Consider the following 19,698-nt stretch of genomic DNA (forward strand, 5'->3'; position numbering starts at 1 on the left):
GGCGCATCGAAGACAGGTTATTTCATGCATCCCCAGTTTAGTCGATCGGTAAGCTTGTAAGTGGAAGAGACTCGAAAGAGAGAAGAAAACGTCAAGAAAGACGAAGAGCTAAGCCTAGATGAAAAGGGCCCATTAGAGAGGATAGAAAAAGAGGTTGAAAGCGGTGTCGGTGCTGCAACATCGTCGAGCAAAGGTTTTTTTTTTTTTTTCGCTCTTCGTCCTTCACGTAGTGGTGATTGTTCTTTCGTTGTTACTCCGGGAGTGTTATCCTTGAAAGAAACGTCCTAGCAGCTGAGACCACGGAAGGACGAACACAATATTGTGCTTCCAGTAGCGTTTTTTTTTTTAATTCCGCGTTAGCGCCGCGAAGCAACTGTGACTATGAGGGGCGTACAGACGTTGACAGATGGAGAGGGGACAGCAGGAAGGAGTGGGGGACAGAGGGGTTAGTGTGCGTCCTGGGTCGACTTCAGAGGGAACTGTGCCGGTGCCCGGATTCGAACCTGTGTCACCTTCCAATCTCGTCGTGTAAGGCGATCATCACCAGCACATCCCATCAAAAGAATGATAGTCCATTGAATGGTCTTTCAATCAACTACCGTTCTTTAACAAAATCCTGTCAAAGGTCATTCCCGTCAAATCCCGTCATCCCAAAATCCGGTCAGAGATGCTGAACCATAATATCATGAACATAACAGGAGCAGGCAAGCTTGCCGGTATTGACTTGATGTTAACATTGCCTTGTCCTGCGTTTTCCCTCAAACTCGAGGCAATGTTAACATCAACATAATATCACGTTTCTTTAGTCGAAATGTGCAACTTGAACTAATTTGTGTTCGTTTGCATCGCTATTATGACGATGCGTATTTTAGGGATCAAATCGAGCTCTTGGTTTGGACGTGACCTTGGGGATTGTTGAGCAATAATGGGAGCCACTTTCCGTCATATTTAGATATAAATTAATTACGTGATTTCTAATTAACGTAATTTCTGCGTCACACGGTGGAACAACATTTTGCGGGAATATAGAATGCGACATATAGGGCCATTTGTGACGCGGTCCGTGGCTAGCCCTGGAGTCAGGGCACGGGTTGACAAGCTCCCCTTGCCATCGGGAACATTCCATCACTGTCGATCAGAACTCATTTCTATGGCATAAAAGTTGTGTGCGATTCTGAACAGACGATATTTGATACGGAACTGCACGGCACATAAATATTCCACGTTGCTCCACTTAGTAGCAGCGAAAGACCCGTTCATAAATTTTAACACACGCTCTCGCACAAAGAAAAAAGACTCTCCTATAGCTGACCTCTAGCCCGCCAGGGAATGAGAACATTGACGGGTAATGAGACTGCCTCTCGGCTACGCTGATGCCACGTCACCCTGATCTGATTACGTCACGACAGAAGATGGGGGTATAGACCTCCGAGCTGACCGCTGGTTTTTGTAAATTAAATTGCGCAGTAACCACGCGCCGCTGAGTGAAAATACCTTGCGTGGTAACTGTCAATATATTGCTCGAAGTGTTTCGATAATAATAATAATAATAATATTAATAATAATAATTCAGGACTTTACGTCGCGAGACAACTCCGGTTTCGAGCAATGCTCGTTTGCACCTTGCCATCGTTTGGGATAGGAGTAAATACTACTAGTCGGGCCACCGAACGATTCGTCGTTAAAGTAGGATTTGGCTGCGCTGTCCACTGACAGCAAGAAAAACGCCTCCAAATCCCTCGGACGGATCCATTATAAATGGCTCCTAATTGGCACTACAACCGCGCAGCGAAGCAGCGAGTGTCGCTTCACGAACAACACACCGACCTTGCATTTGTGCTAGCACAACATTACCGCTTCAACGAGTTCCAGACAAGCCGTTGCAGAGGCTGTCCCAGAACAGCCTGCTTCGTGATATATACCACGGCGGGATGGAAACATGTTATTACAAAAACGTTCCAACTTGTACAGCGTCTACGTATCGCGTACCCGTTCTGCATAATACTTGGCGACAGAAAAAAAAAAAAAAAAAAATGGAGGGAAAAGTTTGTAGCGGACCACAGTGTACTCTCGAATCTCTGTGCGGAGTGAACGGACTGTGTGTAGGTTATTTATGAGGCCAGCGCGAATTATGAATTTCGGGGTGGAGTTGGCATTCGAAGAATGAATGCGTGTACGCGAGGGAAAGGGGGGGGGCTGTGGCTTTGAATGCGGAAACAGGGGAGAGGAGGGCAAAGGGTACGGAATGGGAATATCCGGGCATGGGATGGGGAGAATGTATGGGAAGAAAAGGAAAATTTTCTGCGGGGCATCGAAACGCTGCGTTGGAAGAAAGCTTCGATGGAGGGAGTTACGCGCTCTTTGGCATTCATCGAGGGAGGACGCGAAATAGTCGATGTTGCCGGAGGAGGACATATTTTCATTCGTATAAGTTGGAGGAGTTCGGGCAGTTCTGCAATGCAAAACAGCGGAAGAATGTACACTCTCGCAACAGAACTTTGCCGCATAGCACGCTCCTTGCCAACCATCATCTCGAATGATATCGTTGTCTCCCCTAATTTGCTGGAAATAGGAGGCGTACGCCATTTTTGTGACAATTATGAACTGCATAAGTGTCACAAAAAGGCGTACGCCCGCTGTTTTCGACAAATCAGGGGAAATAACGATGCCATTCGAGATGATGGTTGGCTAGGAGAGTGCTATGCGGTGAAGTTCACTTTTAAGAGTGTGTCTCAATATTTTTTTTTAAATTCCGTGTTACACAGCAATGTAATTGTAGCTGCGAGGGGCGTAGGGATATACACGAAGGATACGTTGTCTCGTTAGCGTACGACAACGTTGCTAACAGACGCGGGAGCCCCTTTGCAACACCCGCCCTCTGCCCCACAAAAAGATATAATAATAATAATAATAATAACGTAAATACTTTGATTCACCAGAAATTGGAACATCAATTCGCCGTCCCCGGACTGAAAGATAGAAAAATACTCCCGCAATCCAAGCCCACCCCGGGTGTGTCAATAACAAGGAGATGATATCGGGAGAGGACAGTTGTCCTTTGTTCGATGGTCGTCCGCGGTCCCATCCTTCTGCGATAGTTTATGGCGGCAACGACCATTGTCTCCGTCCAATACTATGTGGCGCCCTCTAGAGTCCAGGTGGCGCTGACAGCTGTCCTCACCTTATTTGATGCGGCCACCATGGACCGGGTAATTGCTCCCTTTTTGGGTATCCGATTCATCGGCGGCCCTTTTGTAAAGGATCGGTCTGAGATAGAACACAGATGGGCTGCACGTTACCTTTTTCTCTCGTATCTATCTACAGTCCGTTTGCTTCTCCGGGTCGTGCCTTGTGTGAGGTCGTGCTGCTTTCAAGGTCGATTGGAGATAGATGGGTGTGGCCTATTTGGATACAACATCCGACCCTATAGGCAATTAAATACTAGAGTTTCCTCAGACTTTCAGAAGCAAATGCCCGGACAGTTCCTTATGAAGTCGCCCCAGGACGCGCGATTCCCTCTGAGCAGCCACATCAGGCACGCAGATAGGACGGAACCACCAATCCAAGGTCACGCTAAAGGCTGGGCAGGGAGACCTATAATGCTACCACCGGCCGTCAGGATGTTTTCACTGTTTTTTTTTTGTTTTTTTTATAGACTCTTCAGAGAGATGTCGACACTAACCCACCTTCTTGCTGCCCACCTGTCTGTGGCTGTACACTCTTAAAAATGATGGTGGTGGTGGGTGGTGAAAGGGCTTGCCGTTGTCGGCCTCACGTAGGTGGGCAACGTCACGACTGACGCCCTGGGGGAATGTGCGTCCTGGGCCGACTTCTAAGGGAACTCTTAAAAATGAACTTCACCACATAGCACGCTCGTAGCCAACCATCACCCCGAATGACAACGTTCTCGCCCTAGATTTGTTGAAAACGGGAGGAGGAGCCTATTTTGTGCCCATTATGCACGGCACAAAATAGGCTCCTCCTCCCGTTTTCAACAAATCAGGGGCGAGAACGTTGTCATTCGGGATGGTGGTTGGCTACGAGCGTGCTATGTGGTGAAGTTCATTTTTAAGAGTGTACAGCTATTATAGCACCGCTTCGCAGTGGTCACGTGGCAAGTTCGATAACAAAAAGGAACATCTAGAAAAATGACCCCAAACACTTTCTTTCCACAACTGGTCCGTTAACTCAGTGTTACGCTTAAATCGGGCTGCAACTGCAACCCGTTGTTTTCAGTCCTCTGCTTTCTCCACTAACTATCACAAGCAGAAAAGGAAGAAAAAAAAGTGGGGGGGGGGGAGGCAATGATCTCCATTTCATTCGCCAAACAAGCTCTATAACAAACATCGCCCTCTCTTTTCACTTCACGTATTTGGTTTCCGCGTTGAGAATGGACAGACAACCGACCGACTACTCTCTCTGCGTAGGAAGCGAACGATTAGAAGGGGTGGAAACTGGTCGGAGGAACTCTGTGCCGTTCCGGACGACTGGCCGTCTCGGCCGACCGGAAACCCGGCGAACTCCTTCCTCTCCTCCCTGGATGGCTACCGATACAAGGCTCACTGGACCGAAGGAAGGTTCGCTAGACACTGCATGCTTGGCCGGTCTGAATCGTTTTCGGTAGGGACTTCTTTCGATATCGGTTACCCTGTGTGTGAACTACATTCTTCCCCTTCACAGCAGCAGAGGGTTCAAGAATAGGGTGCCCATGCGCTTCGAGGCCTCGATGGGACTCGAGCGTCCTCGAGCGAAGCTCCCTTCTCTCTCTCTTTTTTTTTTTGTTTTTTTTTTTTTTGCTCGAGCCCCCTCCATTCATTGTGATGTAAAGTTATTAAATACATAAATAAAAATAAAGCTAAATAAAAAATAAATTAATTAAATTGGCTGTCACTGCACATGGCCAGAACACAATCCGTGTTTTGGATACGCGCGCTATTTTTCGAAAACACCGCGGGCACCCAAACTCACCCCAAAAGTAAACTTGCGTCTCACTCTACGGCGTGAGACGTTGCGAGAGAGCCACGAAAACGAAGTAAAAGCAAAACACATCCTTAGTTCAACAAAGATATTTAGGAACAAAACTAGTATAATTTCAAAATGAAATTTGTTTTCGCGCAGAAAAGGAGATATTACTACCCACTACATAATGAATGGTTGCCGCTTGTTGCTGCTGCAAGTGCTCTATGTTTTGGGTGGCGATGGGTAATCTTCATTCTAAAACCCTCTCGCGCGTTCCCTTCGGTCGCGTCCGTCGTTCGCCCGGATATACGCTAAAATTGCAATCCCTATGCTAAAACTTCCATAATGTGTCATCAAAACATTAGCTTCGACGCCAGTACGAGTAAAATGCAATAGAGAGGATAATGAGGAGAAACGAATTAGTATCGTCTGCACAGACGGACGTCCCAATCTTTTGTGCGTGACATATCAGAAGCGGAAAATGATGCTGAAGCGATTTTTTTAAATGCGAACCAAGAGTGTATCGTCGTACCTGTCAATAGCTCACCTTACCAGTATAAGAGATAGCGGCGGTGTAAATAAATAATTGTTGCGCACAATGAATATTAATTAGGGCCCGTCCTTACAACAATCACACAAACAAAACGAGGGACTGATAAGAGGCAGTTCATCGTGGCGCTTCGTTTTGTTCTAATGATCCAATGCTTCAGTTTCCATCGAAGGCGATAAACGTCACTTCCGGTAGCAGCGCCCTCTTTATCGCTTCCGTTTGCCGTTCACGCGGAGGCATGAAACGGCACCATCGGAAATCGTATGGATTATGTCGGCACCGGAGAAGAACGGCAGATAGCGGCCTTATGCGGACTGTGTGAACGGGCTAATCGTTACGAGCGCCATCGGTCGTAACGATCGAATGCCTGCTGATCCTCATATGGGCCCTCTCTCAGATAAAAAAAAAAAAAAAATATGCCTAGGAAATGAAAAGACGTGAGGATATCGTAACGGTTCGCTACTTTTAATAGTCGATCAATCAAATACAGGATAGCGACGTTCATAATGTTCGCAAACTATATCGTATATTAAACAAAATATGAAATTTCATCGGGTAAATAAATAAATGAATAAATGGAAGAATAAAAGAAGGTTTCTCACATGGATAAAAAATGGATGAGAATTGCAGCTGAGATGGAATACGGTTCTGTGAATTTTCTAATGCCACTGAACTGAAGACGTCAAGAGCAAAAATGTGGAGCCTCGACACCAACGAAAGCTTAACGGAATCGAAGTTTTGAATTATGATAACAAGTACGAAATTAACATAGCGTGTAACGTAATTTGAAGTCAACTTGATTTTGCATTTTAGTGTCCCTTTAAGAATTTCGTGGAACAAACATAGTTTTAGAATCCTTGGTAGCGAGACCTCGTCGCCCTAAGCGTGCTGGAGTAGCCGTCCCTATTTAGGAGTTGGGCCGACGACCTGCGTGGTTGCTTCTCCTGCGTACCATGATGAGCGCAGTGTAAGCACGCTTTACAGGAGATGGCACGGGCACACGCTTTGTCCGCCTTCATTTGCTATTTGCAGAATGCATTCCGCAATGAAAAAGACAGCGTATGCACGGGGAAGCAGGCAGATCGCTCGGCAATAACGCGCTATCAACATACCAGCAAATAGACAAGCAGTTTCAGTTTTCTAGCGACGTCTCTGTGGATGCCAAACAGATGAAGAAATGACAGTGGCCGAGGACTGTTTGTTGTCTACGATGCTTCGCGGTGGAAAAAATCGTAACCTGTTGATGCTGACGTCACGGGAGAGAGAGGCCGTCGTCAAGAAATGATAAGTGAATACTGAAATGAAGTATCGAAATACCTCCAACGTCGACTTTAAGCATCGTAAGTAGCAGATTTGTACTTGTGGTTCACGTCCAGACTCTCGCTGTAGCCTACCTATACTGCCATCTTTTTCTTTTTTCAGTTAAAGGTGATACTGGCTGTACCGCACTATCGGTTCCAGACCCAATTGTCACACGATGGGACATTTCTTTCAAAGACGGTATTCCTTCTCATTCTCTAGAATTCCCTCCCTCCCGACCATTGGGAATAATCTCTGCACCATGACAGAGGAAAACAGTTAAAAAAAAGAAGAAGAGGAAGAAGAAAAGAAAAGAAAAAAGAAAGAATCCGGCCTCTGGGTGACTGAAGCGAGCAGAAAGCGTCACGTCGGAAGAAAGACGTCTAGGATCAACGGTTGGCCATTCTCGACTTCCGGCCTCAAGACAGTGGAATGGCTCCCTGAACCGGCTACAAAAATACAAGGATAACGTTGGTCATTTTGCAGAAGAAGAAATGCTTATCGTCCAGAAGGCTTCTTAATGGTGCCATAAGCCCGGTGGGATAGGTGATACGTTTCCGGTGGTAGACACAAAGAGGAACACATGCGACGTTTCGGCACAGTTGAACTTCAAACTCCCAGTAGGTGTTAAAATGAAACTCGGTCCACAATTTACGGAGCGAAAGTGACCGCTATGCAACATACGTACCGACTGCTACGGCTGTAGTTTAGTTGGGCGCATAATCCTGGCAGTTCTTGTTCTTTCGAAAATTACATCACCACTTATTTTAGGAATGTGGCGTGAATGTAGCCGAAAAAAAGAGCGACACTCTGACGCGACATAGAAAATAAAACTGCAAAACCGTAAGCAAAACCCGATCCGACAGGCGACATTTCCGTTTCAGTCATACGACAGCCTACACTCTTAGAAATGAACTTCACCGCATAGCACACTCCTAGCCAACCATCCTCTCGAATGATATAGTTAGCTGTCCTGATTTGCTGAAAACGGGAGGCGTACGCCATTTTTGTGACAATTATGAACAGCATAAGTGTCACAAAAAAGGCGTACGCCTAGCGTTTTGAACAAATCGGGTCACATAGCGATATCATTCGAGTTGATTGTTGGCTAGGAGCGTGCTATGCCGTGAAGTTCATTTTTAAGAGTGTACGAATGTGTGACGTCAACAGAATAGCCAGGACAGCAATGCGCACTATTTTCTACAGAGCAGCAAAACACTGGACGTGCGCCATATTCGTGACGTCATGCGCAAAGGCGGCCCACGAGGGATTCTGTTCGAAGAAGAGGCACCCAAGTATCCAAAATAGAAAATCAACTTAAAAATCGTCTGGCGGTACATATTATTTCGAGCCTGTTCCTGCGACACACTTTTCGCATGAAACGTGTAGAACACAACGATGAAAGATGAAAGTCACTGAAAAGGTTAGCCAGCTGTAGGGATCGAACCCACATCTTCTGGATAGCCGTGTGTATTTGTGTGTATCTGTCCCCTCTATGTTGTTCCAGCCTCAGAACATCAGTTTATCTCGTGTAGAACAGGTTGCACGGCCCTCAAAATCGGTGTGGTGTCAGCTTTATGCAAAACTTTGTTTGCAGCATAGATGGGTAGAAATCCAGCGAACCGGTAGAGATGTAGGAAGGGAGTTGCCTCAGGACAGAAGCCGCCGATATTTCGAACAGAGACTGTTCTTCTTCTGGGCACCGTCCTCATCATTGGCATGGTATTTAAAGGGTTAGGTGTGACGTGTTTAAAGGTTCATGCGAATTGTGGGTCAACAGCCCGGAGGGAAGAAAGGTCCGTACGGGTTTTTACGGCGGGAGTGAATGGCTGCTTTGTTAGAGTGTGGAGGGGATTATGTGAACGTAGTGATGCATAGTTTGTTTGCAGCAAATCGTTTACAGTAAGCACAGCTGCGGTATATTCGGAAACATATCGTAAACTCTTAAAAATGAACTTCCCCGCATAGCACGCTCCTAGCCAACCATCATCTCTAAAGATATCGTTATCTGCCCTGATTTGTTCAAAAAGGGAGGCGTACGCCTTTTTTGTGGCACTTATGCTGTTCATAATTTCACAGAAGAGGCGTACGCCTCCCGTTTTCAACAAATCAGTTGGATAACGATATCATTGAAGATGATGGTTTGCTGGGAGCGTGCTATGCGGTGAAGTCCATTTCTAAGAGTGTATATATCTTATAAATATATCGTATAAACGTATCTTTATCCAGTTTAATCGCGTTAACTTATAAAAAACCTGAGACAGCACAACCGGTGATGGAATTCGATCATGCCCCCAAGTCGTCTTTAGCGTGACCTTGGAGTTACTACCAATACCACTCGGCCGCGAGTGGTGCTCTATTTCAGCTACCAGAACAATGTGCGTACGACGTACATAACCTTCCCCTATATTACTGAAAGTCTCCGCGGGTGCGGTACCCGCCGTTGCCCGCACAATTTTCGGATTTGCGGGTAGAAAATGTCACTCGATGCGGCTCGCGGGTAAAATGCGGGTAGACCCGCGTTTCTCCCGCGGGTCGTGCGGTAAATAAAATCGTAAAAGACTGAACTTCCGGACCGTTTTATAATAATTTGATAACTGCTTTTCTCAATATAGTTTTGTCTTGGTGTGTTAATTTTATATGCCAAAAGTGCTATTAAACGTGTGTAGACGCTTCCGTGCTTTTCCATGTTTTACTGCAGTATTCTAACTTGTGCTTCGGCTGCACTTCCATGTGGAGTGCGGGTCCGCGGTTGTCTGCAACCCCCGCGGGTGCTGGGTTCGTCCTCGTGCGGTTGCGGAATGAGAGACCTTGTCTGCGGGTTCAGTGCGGGTGCGGGTCGAGAATTACACACCCGCGCAGACCTTTACCTATTTCATTGTAAGACGGAAAGAAGGTGGTGCATTGCGAGGAGCACACTTATACGCTATTATTAAGAGAGCATCCCGAGGCTGTGGGATCGATCTCAGCTAAAAACACAAACAACTTTGTGGCACGGTACAATACGCTTGAACACGTCATTGACACGTGATAAACAACAACAATCGGTGTGTCTCTTCTAACATGGTCACGGAAGACGAGATTTGTTACCTCAACTGCTGGTGCAGGAAGGAATGGTCGTCGTTACCAGTTGATACTTTAGTGGTCAAATTCTATGCACGACCAGGGTGATGTCTCGCGACGTAAAACCCCGAATTATTATTATATCGGAAACGGAGATATAAATAAAAGCGATTGTAGTTTAAGTACGAAGCAGCGCCCTCAAACAATAGCAGCTTGCACGACGTTCCTTCTTTTAGTGGTTGCTCAAGCCCAGCTGAAATTTCTTTGCCGTCTCTTCGCTCGAGAACAAATGCTCCGGGGAATAGCAAAATGAATCAGACAGATTTCGCAATCTCTGGGATCAGGTTTAAAATTGGAGTCCCTCCGGCAGGCTTCAGTGCTCCATTTCGAAACAGCCTCCGAGGATTGGCATACACATGGGGTTGAGACCAATTGAATCCTTTCGAGGAGCTCATACCAATCTTACAATTCGTTTTCACGTCTTCGTAAACGAGTAAATCCCCGCGTTTTGTAAGACAGAAGGGATTGAAGGTATATCCTTTCGCAATATGTTACTGTCGGGCCCAATTAAAGGAATCCTTAAACGCGGTGCTCCACGAAACACTATATCCGTGAACCGGTGCATTCCGAATGTGAACTCCCTTTCTCAACTTGCAATCGCTTCGGAAATTCTTTCTCCAATTCTCTTTAATTTGGTGATGTCGTCCGGTTACAACATGGGCCTATATATAGTGAATCTCGGCTATAACAGCACCACTTATAACGAATTTCCGGCTATAACGAACACATCGCCAACGACCGCCAATATTAAACTCAATGTACCGAGACTATACTTGTAACGAACACATCGCAAACGACCGTCAATAATAAACCCAATGTACCGAGACTATACTTGTAACGAATTTCAGGATATAACGAACAGTTTCCAATCGACCGTCGAGTTCGTTATAAACGGGATTCACTGTAATTGCTACATTCAGGGGTGGGGGCCAACACTGCCAGACACTGTACAAGCTCTTTTCCTTTCGCGTGGAAAACGCGTCTTTGGCATGCCTCGCAATGTGATACACGAAAAGTTAAATTCGCGACAGATATTACGAGGCAGTGTTTGGCTTTTGAGCTCTTGTCATTCCAGAGGACAATCGTCGGTGAGCTGATGTCTGAGTGAACACAGTTCTCAGTAAATTCAATTCAATTCAAAGCTATAAACTTAGCTGTAAATAAAGTTGTAAAGCTATATTAACTCAGCATTTGCATATTTTTACTTCCGCTCCGTGGAAAGGTTTCCGGCAACGTCCCGTTAATCTACTAGCACACCACAGACGGAAAAGAGTTTTCAACATTCAGTGCTTGACGTCAAACGTGTTACGTGCAACACGAACGAGCATATTTGGGAGAACTTAAATTCGAGATATTGGGGGCCCGCGCGCAAAAAAAGGAAAGGAAAGACACCTAATACCGTGAATTCCGCTTATAACGAACTCCACGGTCGCGTGAAAACTTCGTCATATCCTGAAATTCGTTACAAGTGGAGTCTCGTTACATTGAGTTTACTATTGACGGTCGTTTGCGATGTGTTCGTTATAACCGGAAATTCGTTATAAGTGGGGCTGTTATATCCGAGATTCACGTACGTATTTAACCTTCCGCCAAAATGTCTCAAGCAGCTGAGTTTCCACGTTCCATACAGTTTCCAGCGGATGTTGCAGGCTTTTCTATCCAAACCTTGTGGTGCAAACACTGTGGTGCAAAACTGCCATTCTCTCCCTTCTTCCGCACGCGACCGCGCTGTCCACGTTTCAAGTTAACCAACCGTGATCTAATATTCCCTCCTGGAAAAGTAAACGGGAACGACGCAAGCTCAAACAGCGCTACTTCCTTACCCGTCACCCTCGGAGGCTTTGCACGAAGTGGAGACAAACAGAGAGTGAAACGCAGCTGTCCCTCCTTGGCTGCTCCATACTAATCAATTTGAGGCCATCAACTGCAGACCGCCGCTACCAACTGCTTCCCGCTGATCGATGCTGGACACAATGGGTCCGCTAAGAGGAGAGGGATCAACACCGGACCCTATCTCTTTTTATGGTGGTCAGACTGTACGAAATTGGGGGACATTGAACTGTTTTGTTGAAGGGGCGCCGATACCGTCCTCTTTCTGACCAATGGAAAACATGAACCCAGCCCATGCGTGTAAGGCCCGTGTTTGTGGCCCGTCGGGTATCTTGTTTTGTCGTCTGCCGAGATAAGGTGGTATCTATTGCGGTCGTTGCTCGTATTCCGTGAGTACGGCAAGGTGCATCGAGGGCTTTGTTGTGTCGAAACGTTCAGATACGACGAATTTAGTAGATCAATAAGTTCAGTTTCACTTCACGTGCCCAGAATGAGACTGATGACAGTGTAGGACTTGAAAGGCGTCTTGTGTATGATCTATTAAGTGGTGGATAAATTTTGTTGTGTTAGAGTTGAAGAGTGTAGCGTGTCGTTCGAGGAAAGCGATTAAATACAATCGTCCTATTAAATACAATCAATGGAATCTCGTTTTATGGCATCACTATGATGCACCACATGTTTCGGAAAGCTGGTTGGAGCTGGTTATTGTCGCGGTTTGCCTGCCGATGTGGCAACACGTTGGGATCGTGCTTCCTGGGCAGACTTGACAGGGAACTATAGGTCGATATTTTCCTTATAACGTCCTAGGAAAACCTTGGGAGAACACCGAGACACCGCAGCTGTGCCGAGATTCGAACAAGGGTCATGCAGCTTTACGTGGAAAGGAGATCATTTTAGCCTAGGGGAGCAGGTGCAGAATGTGACTTACGAGGAGGTTACGCTAAGACTGCATGGGATGTGACTGGGGAATCAGGATCGAGTCCCACCTAAGACTGAGCTGTCCCCGGATTTTCCCAATGGGCTCTCCATCCAATCCCTTCTGCTTAAGCCTTTCCTCTCTACTCCTCCGCGTTGCATATCCCTCTCCATCTAACCACTCCCATACATCGCTGGCGGCAATAGCTGCTTCGCAGTGAATTCGAGACAATGAACGCGAAACAAAATTAAACTACATTACGTAATCTTGCTAAACCGCTTCGCAATAGCTTTTTCGAGAAAGTGACAACGACGTTGTGTATTCAGAACAATCCTTGCCAAGAGACACAAATTGTATGAAGGATGGAAGTCACTGAAAAGGTTAGCCAGCTGTATAGGACACGAACCCACATCTTCTGGATTACAGGTCCAGGGCTCTACCAATCTTATTTGAGGCTTTGTATGTATCTGCCCTTTCTATGTTGTTGCAGCCTCAGAACATCAGTTCTCTCATGTTCACAAATTGTATACAGTGAATCCCGTTTATAACGAACACCACGGTCGCGTGGAAACTGTTCGTTATATCCTGAAATTCGTTACAAGTGGAGTCTCGTTACATTGAGTTTAATATTGACGGTCGTTTGCCATGTGTTCGTTATAACCGGAAATTCGTTAAAAGTGGGACTGTTATAGCCGAAATTCTAACAACCAACTTGCACCGTCGGCAAGCCCCCCCCCCCCCCCCCCTCGCTTTAAACACGTCCTTCTGCACGCGAAAAAATCTCACTCCCACACATCATCATCGTTTCTACAATTTCCTATCATCTTGAAAAGTTGCGCTGCTCAACAACAATAACGCGTACAGACCTTTCCCTCCCCATCAGAGAGCGTATACGCATTCAAAAGCAGAAGAACCGTCCTCATCATTTCAGCATTGGGTCGCGCACGAAGCCCAGTGACAATAGAGGTCGCTTCCATCTTTTCACTGGCCCCTGGTATCATTTCATCTTCCGTGAAAAGAGGGAGACGCGCTTTGATATGCGATTCGTATATCCCCACTCGCGTACAGGACGAATGGTCTATGACCTCCCGCCAAGATGATGAGGGTGCAGACAGAATATCATATCCGTCACCAGAGAAGAGATAGATGAATTTCTTCTTCCCTCGGAGGCTATCTTGGAAAGGGCAGCGGCTTTCCTCAGTCCCTCGTGTCCATATTTGGGAAGAAGAAAGGAAAGAAAGGAGTGTTTGTTTATGGAAAGGTTTCGAGTGTTTCTTGAGGGGATTTCGCGCTCTGTCCTCAAGGCGCGCGGATGTTGTGCAGCGAGTGCTTATAGTACTATAGGAAAGAATACTAAACTCGAAACTAAGACGCAACTTGATTTTGACGAAGATATCAAAGTTTTGAACTTGAATCTCGTGTATATACTACTTTTTAGGCACACTTCCAGTCTGTGGGCCGGTGTATTAAAAGCGACAATAAATAAATAGCTTCCTAATCTCTTTTGAAATCAATTTCCGAGCAATTATAAAACTGAATGCATGGGCTCGATTCCGGCTTTCAACACGAGATTTAGTAAAGCGTTTTGTCGTATCGTATGTCGGAAGATGCACGAAAAATACGTCAAAACGAAAATGTAACTTGAGAAACGCCCCAGAGCTCTCGAGACAAAAGCAGCGGATTTCTTGAAGTGACATAAAACCATGATCGAACATAATCGCTAGGGCGATTAGTACTCGATTAGTACGATTAATTAAAAAGGCATTTAACGTAATTCTATATTTAGCAAGAGCTTGCAGCACCATCGTCTACCTTTCCTTAATTATGAGGCTTTCTTTCTTTGTTTTTCTCGACAATCACGTATAATAATGTGAAGCAGAAAAAATCCACCCGAATAGCCCGTGTCATTCCGTGACCATCGATTAATCTTTACTTCCAAGCGTGTCGTAAAGGGCAGACATTTTTCGTCTTTAATCTTGTAGTTAGAAGGATGTAGAAAAATGACACTAATCAAATATGCGACAGGTAAATGACCTAGAGGTGAGCCAAATTTCACGTATTCTCTGTTTCATACTTCGCTACTTTGCTTTTTTTCCTTTTTTTACCCCTGTGGAGAAGCGAGTAAGATGATTTCCGACAAAGAAATACAAACTCGTACAATATGAAGGTGATCTAGTAACAGCGATTTTTGCACAACCGAGGTTAAGAAAGATGAAGAAAGAAGAAAGAGGACAGGAAATTAGAATCGACAAACTACTACGGGTCGAAATGGCCGCTGCTTGCCACCGCCAAGGGTCTTCGACCATGGCTTTCCCGCACAACTCCGATGGTCTGCGGTGATATTCACTTTACACACAGCGAGAAGTGATAAAAAGATAAAAGCACTCAGACTTCCGTTTATTAGCGTACAAGCTTTCACGCAGTGTACTGCACTTAATCAGATACGCGGTGGTACCCGAGGAAAATTTTACCACTTTTTGATCACTTGTGTTAATCATACCTGACTAAAACTTTCCACATTCCCGGATTGACACAGAGAGAATGACTTTACGTAGAGAGACAACTAATCACTGAGAGAAGGACATTGCGTACGTTACGTATACGACAGCACAACAAACTGTACCTGGCAGCGGTACATCACATGAAATGTTATGCGAGGAAAACGGTCATGCAACACACACACACACACACACATATAGATGGGATGATAATGTGGTGGGACGTTCATGGAAATAGCAACGTGCACGTCCCGTTTTCCGTGTATTCACACGAGCGACATACTTACGGAAGATTCTAGCGGAAGAAAAAGCGAAAACACTGCTTACAGAGCCGACGTTCCGTCCCGTCTTGTGTTGAACATTCACACGGTGCGGACTACCGGGAGTGGCGTATTGCGCGTTTAGCAGACGACACTTAGCAGACGACGCCGTCAGCGTCTTTTCCTGTCGTCTGCTACGGAATACGTTGTGGCTGTGGCGCAGGATATTCCCCACGGTTAGCAGTGTACGTGAAGACAGGACGCTGAGCGCTCGCGCTCACGTGACAGGAGAAAGCTATGACGCTTTTCTCATCTTCCGCTTCTGGGGAAATGTCGCTCGTGTGAATACACGGTTTGTGAACTTCCGTTCCAACATTGCGGGCCGATTGTGGTGAGGGGAAAAAGTATAGCGCATGAACCGATCGTGAAAGCTTGGGGAAGCTGAAAGAAAGGGACAAAGACGGGTGTCCATGTTTTATTCACCAGCTCGAAACACTCGGACATAAATCCACCTTGTGCACGTTGTACTCTAGTAGCGCTTTAAGAGAAGAAAAACATGCATTCTACAAGGGGCTATGACGTGAAGGAAGCCTTAGAAAAAAGAAGGAAAGAGTTCCCTAAAAAAGGAAAGAGAGACGGGAGAGAGATAAAAGGCTGTGCTGGAGGAGGATATAGTATCTCGCGCCTCTGAACCAAAAGAGATTTTAAGGTGAGCTAAAGAAAAGTAAAGTGAAAGCGAGGATACCCGGCAAAAATTGAGGAAGAAACACAAGACAGCCTATCTGGGCAAAGATCTCTCTCACCGAGTATCGCGTAACGCCGAACTCTCACTTTTCGCCCGTCTACCCTTTTTTTCCCCTTCTCTCCCGAACTTGTCGAGAGAAATGTCGTTGGCGCGTGAAAGATGATGCTGTTCGCGTTGTCCTTTCTAAACGAGTTCGCACGAAAATTATATGGCGTCGGCAACGGCAATATAAGCTGTCGGCGACGGTTGCATCATCACTACCTTCGACGCGAAGTCGTTTACCGATTAGTAGAAATGATAAGAAGAAGGAAGAAGTAGGATTTAAAAAAAAAAATATTCCTCCGACATGTTTGTTGGAAATTTCACGGCTCCAGAAACTTTCAACGCTTCGCTAATGGATGTGCAGTTGAACGGACTTGGCGTCAAACTGCGCCGGAATGTTTGGAGACTGGCGGTGCGATTGAACGGTTCACCGGCGCGCTAAGTGTTCTCGGCCTTAGCGCTATGTATGCCGTCAAGGATTTGTCCCGTGCTCATTAGCATAGAGTCGAAGACACCGTTCTACAACTGGCACGTGCTACGAACGAACGAAGAAAGAGAAAAAGGCGGAAATAATCGAAAGCTTAAGGGAGCAATGAGGTGACGTTTAACATGGCTGTGTGTTTCCAATTGTTTTCTGTCGGAATTACCACAACTACCACATAATCATCATCATCATCGCCATCATTATCCTCCTCACTGGCACCATCATTCCAGGAGTTTTCCACCAAAGCAACTGGTGCAAGTGACGTGGAGTTGCGGGCCTCACACTAGTGAAGCGAAAATCTCAATTTTATTTATTTTGCTTAAACTCAAATAAATCAATCAATGGCTCGAAACCCTGTCTCATTCATCCAGTTGTTCATCACGAGCCACCATGCAAAATATTTTCGCCCTGCATTGTATTATAACTGCCAATAAAATTGTTGGGGACAGCAGGCTCCGACACGATCCTCGCGTGACGTGGGGAAGTTCCCTGTGCCTTTTCTCTACGTCACGAGTCACGTGACCGGGGACCACGCCACGTCACGGCGTTCCCCTATATACGCTCTTTTCATGAGTGGAGGATTTTGTGAAGGTGTGCGGAACCGAGAGGCAGCCCGTGCGCTCTGTAGGTCACCTGCACTGGACGTTCTTTCGCAGGAGCTCATTTTATTCGTTGCGACACACGCGAGGGGAGGATTGGGAGTAAATGCTGCTTTAAAACTTGCGCGCGTTCTGAGCGCAGAAGAAAGAAATCGTGGAAGCGTAAGTCGTTGTTTCACACTTCTTTCCTTTTCGATTTTCAAGGAACTCGAGTTTAAATTTTTAAAAGAAAAAGGAAACGGTAACTAGATAAAGAAAACGGTAAGCTATGGCAACGCGCAAACGGTGTAAACAAGTCAGGGTCCGACAGGAAGATAGACAATGTCAGCGGCCTACGTAGATGGTAAGAAAAGAAAGTGCAAAGATGCTCTCCCCACTTTTGGGACTCCAAATCAGGAGTGACGTTCAAATCCCAGGGGATCAATAGACTCTTTCGCATTTCTTCCCGGAGAAGGAGAGAAAAAAATATTCTTTCTTTTTCTTGCGGGACTTTAGCGCGCATAACAAGCGAAGATGGAAAGGGAAAACAAGTTGGGAGCCAACGCAGAAATGAGGAAGAGCAACGGTTTACGCCTGAGCAAGCAACAAAAACGGAGAAAGGAGGATGGGTACGGAAGGTCTCTGATGAACCTAGAATCGAAAGTCAGGGGAATCGACCTCAGAAGACAGGCGGACGAAAGGAAGGCAGACAGAAGGGAAATGAGGTAGGTAGGAAAGAAAAGGAAAAGTTGGGGAGCGTAGGTATCGGTAGGTGTCCCGAAGTGTGGTGTGACAGACGCCAGCGGAAGTTGTGTGTGCCTATACGGAGGAAAGGAGGAAGGAATAAAAGGCGTGACGGATGAGAGAGGAGGAATCCGGGCTACATAGGGAAATGAGGTGTATGTTAGGGGTGTAGGGAGTTCCTTCTCTGGCATGCCCATCTTTTATGCTCCGGGTGAAAGAGAAGGAAGGCGGGAAGTGATCCTGAGGTCCTGGGGGGGCCATGAAATAGGGCATCACAGGTAGCCACGTGGTTCTAGGGAAGAAGTTACAGCAAACGGACAGACGGCGGTCTCTCGAGTTGGAAAATTCGGTTATAACCGCTAAAATTCGGTTATATAATTCGGTTATATTCGGCATAACGTGCACCTCCCGAAATTAGCGAGATTTGAAATATATCCGTGTGTGTGTGTGTGTGTGTCAGCTTTGATCTCTTCACCGCAGTCTATCTCACATTGCTTCTCAGCAACGCCAATATCCTCAAGTGAACTGTGGATCCCTAACACTTCCTTGGACCCACTTGGATAACCACGTTAGTGTTGTTGTCGTGCTAGCAGTCAATCATCCAATTAACCCCTTTTCCCGAACATGGCACACGAACGAACACTTCACACCTGTGTCATGCGGCTAGACCAAGGCACCAGCCTAGAGTTTCACGACATCTTCCGGGGAACTGCTGTTCGGGAGAAAATTCCAATGCTTAATGGGCACCGCCTCCTTTCGAACACTTTTTACGATGTATAATGTGAGGGAAAAAAAGGTATGCACGTTCAAACTATTGCAATTCTCTCTAATCCAACCTTTCAGCTGCTTGCGATACTGATGGTGGTGGTGTCGGTGGTGGTGGTGGTGGTGGTTGCGGCGATAGAACTGATTGCCGTAGTCAGGCGGGCAACATCACGACTATTGCGGGAAGGGGGAAGGGCGGGGGTTAGTGCGTCCTGGACCGACTTCACAAGGAACTGTGCCGACATTGATACTGAATGTTATACGACGTCACAGTGCGCCGCTTATCCAGTCAAAAAGAAAGTAGATAGTTTGCAAAGCCCCGAATCACACCCGTTTTCCGTCGTTCTTCGGAGCATCATCACTTCCACCCACTCATAAATTGTTATCCTAAGATAACTGTTCTGATATTCATTAGCTTTTTCATCTTCCTTTTCGGTAATTTCTACATATCACTTAAGTACCCTTGCCAAGCGCAGAAGAGACGGGCGGGCGTCGACCGCGCCGAGAACGGTCTCTGCTGCTGACACGCCTAAGTTACGAGAAAGCCGCGATGCTGAACACAGAAAGCGTCTGAACGATCAGCGAAGACGATAATAACGCACCGAGTGTGCATAATGGCGACAGCCTCTGCTGATAATGGCTTGGCCGATTTCGGCGCAAATTGCGTTTCTCGTTCGATAGATCGGACGACGTCATCAATTCAGTCGGTCATGGTCATCATTCAGTCGCTGAATAATTCCCGAATTTATTTATTGTTTTTAATTACGCCTCCGCGGATGTCGCGATGCCAATGTGTACCTGTGAGAGGCTAACCTAATTTGAGGCACGTTGAAAGCATCTTGCGCACGATGTGAAACCCTTTCCTGCCGCTCTGTTAGCACGATAATGTTTTTCGTTCAGTTTAG

At 46.2% G+C, this 19,698-nt stretch overlaps 1 protein-coding gene across 4 annotated transcripts in view; it reads right to left on the reverse strand.

The window, feature by feature from the left end:
• Positions 1-19,698, reverse strand: part of LOC135390645 (tyrosine-protein kinase transmembrane receptor Ror2-like) — a 133,742-nt gene that overhangs the window by 32,285 nt on the left and 81,759 nt on the right. The gene's annotated exons all lie outside the window — the stretch shown is intronic.

This window comes from Ornithodoros turicata, chromosome 4 (genome assembly GCF_037126465.1).
Source record: "Ornithodoros turicata isolate Travis chromosome 4, ASM3712646v1, whole genome shotgun sequence".
Lineage (NCBI taxonomy): Eukaryota > Metazoa > Arthropoda > Arachnida > Ixodida > Argasidae > Ornithodoros > Ornithodoros turicata.